Raw genomic sequence first — 11354 nt, 5'->3', positions numbered from 1 at the left:
AGGATTATTTGTTCCATTTCTTTGAAAAAAGTGGATGGTATTTTGATGGGGATTGCGTCGAATGTGTAGATTGCTCTAGGTAACATTGACATCTTCACAATATTTGTTCTTCCAATCCATGAGCATGGAACATTTTTCCATTTCTTTGTGTCTTCCTCAATTTCTTTCATGAGTATTTTATAGTTTTCTGAGTACAGCTTCTTTGCCTCTTTGGTTAGATTTATTCCTATGTATCTTATAGTTTTGGGTGCAATTGTAAATGGGATTGACTCCTTAATTTCTCTTTCTTCTCTCTTATTGTTGGTGTATATAAATGCAACTGATTTGTGTGCATTGATTTTATATCCTGCCACTTTACTGAATTCCTGTATGAGTTCTAGCAGTCTTGGGGTGGAGTCTTGGGGAAACTAACCATGAGAGACTATAGACTCTGAGAAACAAACTGCGGGTTTAGAGGGGAGGGAGGTGGAGGGATAGAGTAGCCTGGTGATGGGTATTAAAGAGGGCACATATTGAATGGAGCACTGGGTGTTATATGCAAACAATGAATCATGGAACACTACATCAAAAACTAATGATGTAATGTATGGTGATTAACATAACATAATAAAATAAAATTTAAAAAAAAAAGAAAAATAACAGAAAAAAAGAATTTAATTGAAAAATAATATTAAAGAAATAAATAAGTCTTTAGAAACTAAAACAAAAACTAAACATACATCTATCATACAACCCAGGAATTGCAATCCTGGGTATTTATCCCAGATAAATGAAAATTTATGTTCGTACAAAACCTGTATATGAATGCTCATAGCAGATTATCTGTAATAACCAAAAACTGGAAACAACCAAAATGTCCTTCAACAGAGATATAGCTAAGCAAACTGTGGTACATCCATACCATTGACCGCTCCTAAGTAATAAAAAGGAACATATAATTGATAAAACTATATAGATCTTCAGAGATTTACCTGGAAAAGCCAATCTTAAAAATTTATATATTGTATGATGCCATTTATGCAACATTCTTAAAACAATAAAGTTATAGAAATGGAGAACAGATTAGTTGTTGCCCCAAGTTAAGGAGGGAGTAAGCACAGGAGGAAAGTGGGTATGTTTTTAAAAGTGCAACATGAGGGCGCCTGGGTGGCTCAGTTGGTTAAGTGACCGCCTTTGGCTCAGGTCATGATCTTGGAGTCCCTGGATCGAGTCCCACATCGGCTCCCTGCTCGGCAGGGAGCCTGCTTCTGCCTCTGACCCTCCCCCCTCTCATGTGCTCTCTCTCTCTCATTCTCTCTGTCTCAAATAAATTAATAAAATCTTTAAAAAAAAAAAAGTGCAACATGAAGGATCCTGGTGTTGATGGAAATGTTTTTGATTTTGACTATATCATAGCCAATATACTGGCTATTATACTGTAGTATAGTTTTACAAAATGTTAACATTAGGGAGACTGGATAACTAGTACATGGGACTCATTGCATGTGAATATACAATTATGTCAAAATAAAATAAAAAGTTTAATTAAAAAATACATATTTGTAAGACTTTCCATAATAAAACCCTGGTAACATCTAACAACCAACATTGAATCGTGGAATTATAAACCAATATTGTTCATGAATATTGATGCCAAAGTCTAGGTAAAAGTACTATCAAATACAATTCAAAAGAATATTAAGGTAATAATTTCATATCTTAATACAGGATTTATTTGATGACTATAAAGAGTTTGATATGAGAATATTTATTAAGCAAGATAATAACATCAATAGGCTAAAAAAATTATCCCAATAGTTTCCAAATAGGCATTTATGATGGTTAATTTTATGTGTCAACTTGACTCGGCTAAGGGATGGCCAGATGGCTGGTAAAACATTATTTCTGGGTGTTGTCTGTGAGGGTATTTCTGGAAAAGATTAGCATTTGATTCAGTAGACAGAGTAAAATGTGGGTATCACATTCAATCTGGTGAGGACCCAAATGGAACAAAAATGCAAAGGAAGGGTGAATTCCCTCTCTCTCTTTTCTTGAGCTGGGTCATCTATCTTCTTCTGTCCTTGGACAATGAAGCTCCTCATTCTTGGGCCTTTGGGACTCTGGGACTTAACACACATGGCCCCCAGGTTGTCAGGCCTTCAGACTTAGGCTGACTTATACCACCAGATTTCCCAGTTTTTCAACTCACATATGGCAGATTGTGGGACTTCTTGGCTTTTATAACCATGTGAGGTAATCCTACAACCTCCTTTTGTATATCCCTATATCCTATTGATTCTGTTTCTCTATACAACCCAGACAAATATAGCATTCAACAAAACCCAACATCCATTACTTATTAAAAAATACACAACAGTATGGCAGAGATTGTTATTCATTGGATATGTATATGCTTCTTAACCTTTCTCAGTTCCTTTGACTCTAAGGGGGTGTAGGTATATGACTAATTCTCAGGAGTCTAAATGGAAGAAGAAAAATAAGAACCATTGTGCCCTCTCCACATTCAATCTCATTTAAATGGCTGAAAGTAAAAACTTAGAGTTGGTAGTTAGAATTTTGAAGCAGCTCAGGTCCCTAAGACACTATTTGGAAAATAAACACATAAGAGCCAGACCTATCACATACTATACGAGCAAGGGATAAACCTTTGTTGTGTTAAGCTATAGAGATTTTAGGGTTATTTGTTATTGCAGCATAGCCTTGTGTTACCTAACTAATATAGCTAGAACAGCCCTCAATTACCATGAGAAAGAATATCTATTTTGAACCAAAGACAGCATCATATTTGATGCTTCTTATTTTTTTTAACAAACTTTATTTATATAGGGATAGAGAGAGCACATATGAGCAGTGGGAAGGGCTGAGGGAGAGGCAGAGAGACTCTTAAGCTGGGGCTCCATCTCATGACCATGAGATCATGATCTGAGTGGAAATCAAGAGCCGGGCCCTTAATCAACTGAGCCACCATATGCCCCTATCTAATGCTTCTTAAATAAAAATCCCACAAAAATATTGCTCTGTCACATAGATCAATGGAATAGAATAGAGAACCCAGAAACAGACTCTCAACTCTATGGTCAACTAATCTTCAGCAAAGCAGGAAATTTTTATATGTTAAAGTGGACTTACAGGATCCTGGGGTAGGGGGCTCAGGCTAGGGTTGCCTTTTGCCCTTAGCAAAGTGTCAACAACTAGGCAGTTGAGTCCCTAGAGGAATGTCACTCTGCCCGTTTCAAGGACTTGTCAGTGGGCTGTAGGTAGTAAGGAAATTTAATAATTTTTCTTCTGCCTTTGTTTCCCATATCAAAAGGACAATCTTCAACAAATGGTGCTGGGAAAATTGGACAGCCACATGTAGAAGAATGAAATTGGACCATTCTCTTACACCATATACAAAGATAAACTCAAAATGGATGAAAGACCTAAATGTGAAACAGAAATCCATCAAAACCCTTGAGGAGAACACAGGCAGCAATCTCTTTGATCTCTGCTGCAGAAACTTCTTGCTAGACACGTTTCCAAAGGCAAGGGAAACAAAAGCAAAAATGAGCTTTTGGGACTTCATCAAGTAAAAAGCTTCTGCACAGCAAAGGGAACAGTCAACAAAACTAAAAAGCAACCTATGGAATGGGAGAAGATATTTGCAAATGACATATCAGATAAAGGGCTAGTATCCAAGATCTATAAAGAACTTCTCAAACTCAACACCCAAAAAATAAATAATCCAGTTAAGAAATGGGCAGAAGACATGAACAGACATTTCTCCAGAGAAGACATACAAATGGCTAACAGACACATGAAAAAATGTTCAACATCATTAACCATCAGGGAAATATAAATTAAAACCACAATGAGATACCACCTCACACCAGTCAGAACGGCTGAAACTAACAAGTCAGGAAACAACAGATGTTGGCGAGGATGCGGAGAAAGGGGAACTCTCTTACATTGTTGGTGGGAATGCAAGCTGGTACAGCCACTCTGGAAAACACTATGGAAGCTCCTCAAGAAATTAAAAACAAAGCTACCCTATGACCCAGCAATTGCACTACTAGGTATATACCCCAAAGATACCAATGTAATGATCCAAAGGGGTACATGCACCCCAATGTTCATAGCAGCAATGTCCATAATACTGTGGAAGGAGTTGAGATGTCCATTGACAGATGAATGGATAAAGAACATGTGAGAGAGATATATATATCCACACATATATACATACATACATACATACATACATACATACATACACATACACAATGGAATATTACTCCGCCATCAGAAAGGATGAATACTTACCATTTACATCAACATATGGAACTGGAGGGTATTATGCTGAGTGAAATAAGTCAATCAGAGAAAGACAATTATCATATGCTTTCACTCATATGTGGAATATAAGAAACAGCACAGAGGATCATAGGGGAAGGGAGGTAAAACTGAATGGGAAATAATCAGAGAGGGAGACAAACCATGAGAGACTCTTAACTATGGGAAAGAAATTGAGGGTTGCTGGAGGGGAGGTGGGTGGGGGAATGGGGTAATTGGGTGATGGCATTAAAGAAGGCACGTGATGTGATGAGCACTGGATGTTATATGCAGCTGATGAATTATTGAACTCTACATCTGAAACTAATCTTTGTTGGCTAATTGAATTTAAATTAAAAAAAAAAATTGCCCTGTGATCTTTGGAAAAATGGTTCAGGAAAAATACCTGATCTCTCTCTTAGTAATTCAAAGTGCATGTTTGCATATTAAGGATTGAGAAGTCCTATACAAAAGAAATCTCTATACCTTATTGAACTCAACATCTCACTTATTTGACAGTAATCCTTTAATTAGTGGTACATCTATTCACCAATGTATTTTTATTTTACAGAATAGGTTGAAGAAAATAAGGCACTAGAGGCATTTCCATGAGATTCAGAAAATAGACCAAAATGTCCACTGTTTTTGCTGGGCTAAGATTTGCACATAAGGACTTTCATCATAGCTTTATTTATAGTATAAAACAAATAATACATAAATGTATATATCTAAGTAGAGATATATTCAAGCAATAACTATATATGCAATAAATATAAAACAAATTAATAACATCTCAAACAGCATTGAAAGCCTGAAAATCACCATGCGTTGCTAGATTAAGAAAGCAGGATACAAAGCTGTATGTATAGTATGTACCAAGTTAATATGCATACACACTTACACACATACAAAAAAAATACTAAAATATTAATGGTAGTTATTTCTAGAAGCTGGAATCATGGGCAATTTTTCACTTTATTCTTCATACTTTTCAATATCAGAAATAATAAACATTATTTTTAGGAAAAAAAATAGAACATTTCCTACCTTACAAAGTTTCTGCTTTGTCCTTCAGCTGGCACATTATTATTAATAAAAATGCTTATTGAGCAGGAATAATCTCTTTTCAGCATGAAACATCCCATATTCATGCAAAAATAATCTTAATACTTACTATTTTTAATGAGAAAAATGTGATCAGGTTGAACAATTCTTATCAAATACTTGATATGAGTATGTAAAGGAGAACTTGACTTTGTAAAAAACTATGCCATACGTCAAAATGTGACAATTAACAATAAGCTATGGAGAGGAAGAGAGAGGTTGGCAGCTAGCAGCAAAAAGAGTGGCCTAAAGATCTAGAGGGTCCATCCCAATGAGTGTGACCCAGAAGTAGGTCCCAATGACAATAGATTTCTAGTATAACTACTCCCACCACCAACACACATGCACACACACATTCATATTTCACACTGCAAGTTTCTTATAAGGCCTCTTCCTTTTTTCTGTCCTATAACTTCTTCAAAGTCTGTAGCTGCCCATTTTCAACTTCCAGTATCTTCTTCATCTAAAATTCTTCTGCTAAAATAAGTATTTGAGAACATTTTCACTGCGTTATTTCTAGGACAACTTTATGGTCAACTGTAACCTTGCTAGAAGCTAACTCACTATTTCATTGTCTTCACTGGAGTCAACTTCAGGGCATGTTTCAATACTAAAAGCCACTTGGTGGATATATGTTGTCTCTTGAAGTAACATTTCCACCATAGCCTCCAGATTATTGTTTTTTTGTTTGTTAGTTTCTCTTTTGTTTTCTTCAATTCTTCCTTAATTTTTATTTGAACTTTGAAACTCTGATATGAAACATCATAAATTGTGTTGGGATATTTATTCCCTCAACGACCTTATGAACAATGAAACTGTATCTCCTCATAGAATTAGACAGCTCAATGAAATAAGCTTATAGCATTACCCTATTTTGCTCCTTTTCACATATATTCAGTTTTCAAAGTGTTATAAAGTGGTGTTTTTAAGAATTAATATTGTGCCCTCTTTTAGTGATCTTTTTGTTTCAGTTTCTAAAAGAAAGAAAAAACAGATCCATTATAGCATGCACTTACATTTCAATCTTTTTTTTTTTTTTCAGTTTTGTGTAATAAATACATGGAAAATAGTCTTTGTCTATTCATTGGATCATAGTATAGTATTGAGGAAAAAACACAGCCTTGGAGTCAGATCCAGGTTCCAGCCTCAGGTCTATTGAATACTTTTAATGATTCTCTGTTACATCCTTTACCCTCTCTAAGCCTCCATTTATTTTTCAGCAATGAATGCAATGAAAGTATAAAACTTCCTGCCTTATAGGTTTTAATGATGAATAAATAACATTGATTAAATACACTATACAGCTATGCATCATTGTTAATAATTAATTTTTTTCCAAATTTAATTATTTTTGTGCTAGTTTGATCTATTATCACTAAAAAAATACTATTCCCATTGTGCCTAACAGATTCCAGTGGAAACTCACATAGCATAAGAGAAAGAAACACTGCCACCTTGGACAAGTTATATAAAATATAGTTGGCTTTTAATTTTAATTGACCGCTGACCTTTCTAAATTCTAGACTGGAGGCAACTATTTTTTAAAGGTCATTTATGACATTGTCAGTATGAGATTTTTAAAATATTTTCTTAACCCCATCTCCAATAACGTCCATAGCAAAGTTAGCTGGGAAGACCTTCCATAGGATTAAGATATAGATATCTCTCAATATACATATATTTATATATATATGTAATGAATGTATATATGTAAATATATATTGACACATACACATACAGGTAGACTGGATTCATACACAGAGACACACACATATATGTGTGAATGGATGGATAAATTAAGCATCAAGGATTCTTCCTCCTTTTTGTTATTAGCTGCTAGAAGTATATTCTGCATAATTATACACACCCACGTATTGAATGCTTTGTGAATTACTGACAACAAATTTTTTAACCATTTAAGGTCCTAAGGATAGATAAATAAAGTTCATTATTATAGTGGATAATAAATACTCAAGAAGACAAATACATTATAGAAAATCATAAAATGTACTCCAAAGCACCAAATCTTGCATGTAGATTATCCACTTTTTAACAAATTTTCAGTTACTAGTTATGAATGCAATAAGTTGATAGCTTTCTAGGAAATGAAGCTCCATTCTCCTCTGTCAGGCTTTCATGTTGACAGTTTTTATTGACCATTATTGTAGCAAGATAGTAGCCTTCGCTTTAAAGCTAAGAAATATCAAATTGAGATAGAGTGAGAAGCTGCTTTAAATGACCATGGGTAGTTTCCATAGTTTGTTGTGGGGAGGGAATGGAGGCAGTTGCACTTTTTACAATGTCAGCAGGCATGCTACTGAGATTAATGTATTTTGACCTTTGTTCACATTCCATCTGCTCTGGTGACTAGGGTGAGTTCACAGGTTCACTATGAGGCATGCTTCATTTACATTCTCAGAAACATTTGCAGTTTGGAATACTTGACAGTAACATACCCCAATGTAGATACCCAGAGTGAGTGAAGGATGTTGCCATGACTTATGTAATGTGATGGAGGTAATATAGTGAAGTTCCTGCTGAAAAGACCTCAGTGTTCTGAAGTAGACCCAGATCCAACCATGTCATCATTGAATTGACCCCTGGCCAAACCATGACACATTCCCAGTGAAGGTGAAATCAATTAAGATAAATATCAGAAGCAATCATGTAAAGGTGATAAACTACAAAACTCTTCCCTCTAAGCAGAAGTACATGGTGAAGGAGAGCAGGATCACTCCTTTGCCTTAAGGATGAAGTTGAAATCCAAGGAGGGCACATCTGGTAAAGATAGAACCTGAACCACATTTCCAGGCTGACATCTAAATATGAAACTCTGTCTTTAGGATAAAGAGTAGAAGCACTCCAGGCTCTTCTATCATTTTCCAGTCATATGAACCATCCAAAGTGGAATGAGAAAAACTTCTCCTACACTAGAAATGACCAATCAGGGAGGCCTTACCAAATAACTACCGCTCCCTAGGTGCTTCACCTCAGTTTTAGCAAGTTCCCCACATCTTTTTGATCTCTAAGCCGTGGAGAACTCAGTCCTTAAAAAATCTCTTCACAATATATACTTAATAGATGCTTTATCCAATCCAGAACTTTAAATATTATGTATTCACAGGGAAAAAAATCTCCAAATTTTATCTCTAGCCCTGAGAGCTTAACTACAAACCTACCTACTTGACATCTCCACTTAGATATCCAATAGGCATCTTACTCTTATCATAGACAAAACTCATTGTTTGACTTTCTCTTCCCACCTGTCCTGCAGTTTTCTTTATTTCAGTAACTGACTCTTCTATCCTGCCACTTACTTAGGCCAAAATGCTTGTAGTCATCTTTGATTCCCCTCTTCTTATCAATAAATCTTTCAGCAATAGTGTCAGCACTTCCTTTGTATTATGTCCAAATCCAACCACCTCTCGATGCTTCCACTGCCACCACCTGGGTCCAAGTCATCAACATCTCTTGCTTGAAGAGTTGTACTACTCTCCTAACCATCTCACTAATTCCACACTTGCCTCCTTATGGACAATTTTACAGATGCAGCAACCAAGGGGACACCTTTAAAATACAAGTCTTCCAGTTCACTCTACCCCACCCATCCTGCCCTCCTTGTTCTTCCTCAAACACTGCAAGCACACTCCTACTTTCCAGCCCTCTGTATAGAATGCTCCTCCACCAAACTCCTCACTTCCTTCAGATCTCTACCCAAAGGTCATGTCCCTAAAGAGATTTTTTTGTGATTAGTATCTGCCTGTCTTCTCTTGCTTTATTTCTTATCAGAATACTTACCACCATCAGATATATTTTGTGTTATTTGTTCATATTTTTATCATTTTTCTCCCTTCACTAGAATATGAGCTCTTTGAGGGCAGGAATTTTATTTATTATAATCACCACATTGTGCTCAGAACTTAACACAATGCCTGGCACAGAGAAAATACCCAAACCATACTTTAAATGAACAAGCATATCAATACAGTTCCTGTCTTCAAGAAACTCACTAGCCAGTAGGAGAAATCAAGATATGTACAGCTAACTATAATGCAAGCCACCTGTGATTAAACAAATTACAGGATAGCACATGAGAAACAAAATTAACTCTGCCTTGGGTTAGGGAAGGGTCAGAGTTTTCTCACACATGCAGACATTTAGACATACACATAGTACTTAAATTAGGCTGAAACAGATAAATGAGATTTCAACAAGAAGAGATATGGAAACCAGCATTGGCATAGAACAAGAACTTGAACACTCAGAAATAGTCAGCCTATTCAAGGAAGAGCAAATGGTCCTAGTCGATGCCATCTGAAAGTTGATCTGAGTACACGGAGTAGGAGATGGAGCTGGGAAAGTAAAGCAAGCCAGATTTTGATGAGTCTTGAATGCAGTGAAAATGACCTTGTTTTATGCAGTCAAGAAGAATTTGTTAAGAATCTACTATGGGCCAGATTCTACGCTGAGTGCTGGGAAAGAAATGACATCCCCAGTCCCTGTGTTCAGGAAATGTACAGTGGAGCAGAGAATATGCAAATGTGCAGACAATGAGTGTCACAAAGTGTTATGAGTATCAGAACAGCCATCTAAAGGACAACACAATGAAGTAGTGAGGGTTCTATGGTGCAGAGAAGGATATTTCCAGGAAGATACTATGGAGGAGACCAGAAGTCAAGGACTTTTGAGTTGGATAGTAAAATGGAGGGATGTGAGTTTTAGAAAGATTATGCAAGTTAGGGCAGGCAATTGACTGGAAGGCAGAGAGCCTAGTCAAAGAGGGAATTCTCTTCAGGGTAAAGATTAAGGGAAACCTAATCAGATTACACTAGACTTGGAAAAACATCTCAATCGTATCCTCCGTCCTGGTGAGTACTTACTGCTTCAGAAATTTCCTAACATTAAACCAGTTTCACGTGGGTAGAAGAAAAGGTGATCAGAATCCTCTTACCAAATAATATATTACAACATTTAAAACAGTTAAGAAATGTAGGAAAAGCCATTCAAAAAATTCTCAAGAGGAGTGTGGAGGAAGAACAGATGAACTAGGTAGAGCATGGTATTTTGTAGAATGTTCTTTAATAAGGGTTAGTTACATCTCAGCACTGGTTTTATTAGGCACATTACTTGTATGTTCTCAATAGTTTAACAGCAACCAAATAAAAAAGAACTTGAAAGTGCTCTACTCCTACCCTTCTGCAAACCCTCTTCATGATTTCAAGATCTTAGTTCTGACAAGTTCAAATCATAATCATGATAATTAGTATTTGACACTTACAGTCTCTTCACCAACAGTACATGTTGTTCATTAGTCAACATATAGTTGCAGTATAGAAAATATTTATCATATATAAGGACCATATTTTGAGTCATTTAGGAATATTTTGATAAGCTAAACATACTGAAGGGTGCTTCCTCTGCTGATTATTTTTCCCTTTGAGCTATTCTATTTTGTTAGGATGTAATTTTATAAGTTATATTAATTTTCAAATTCCTGATTTTAAATTTGTTGGGTTGAGTCCCTCACAGAAATGGAGTCATAAATTGGCTTGCTGAGTTCAAAATGTTTTAAATGAATTAATGTAATCCCCACACACGACTATATGAACATATTACATGTCATTTTCTGGTCATGACAAATGCATGGAAAAGCATGTATCATTTTTCCATGTAATATTTAGTATAAATTTTTCTCTTATAAAAAGTAAGGCTCAATGAAATTTTTATTCAAATGCATATTTTCTCATGGAAATTCAAAGCCTATGCATTATTCTCTGCTTTCTTGCAGTAATTATTTTGACATGGGATTGCTTAAAAAGATTTAAGGCATGAATATTTCCTTAGATGGTTGGGGTCAGGTTCAAGTGTGGATGGTGTCTGCATTCATTATCTAATTGAGATGAAATGCAAGTGTGAGATATAATAATAAGGACAGCCATATT

The sequence above is a fragment of the Mirounga leonina genome, unplaced genomic scaffold (genome assembly GCF_011800145.1).
Source record: "Mirounga leonina isolate KUSES-001 unplaced genomic scaffold, KU_Mleo_1.0 Mir_151, whole genome shotgun sequence".
NCBI lineage: Eukaryota > Metazoa > Chordata > Mammalia > Carnivora > Phocidae > Mirounga > Mirounga leonina.
The sequence above is the reverse complement of the archived record's forward strand: the minus strand, read 5'-3'. Positions refer to the sequence as shown.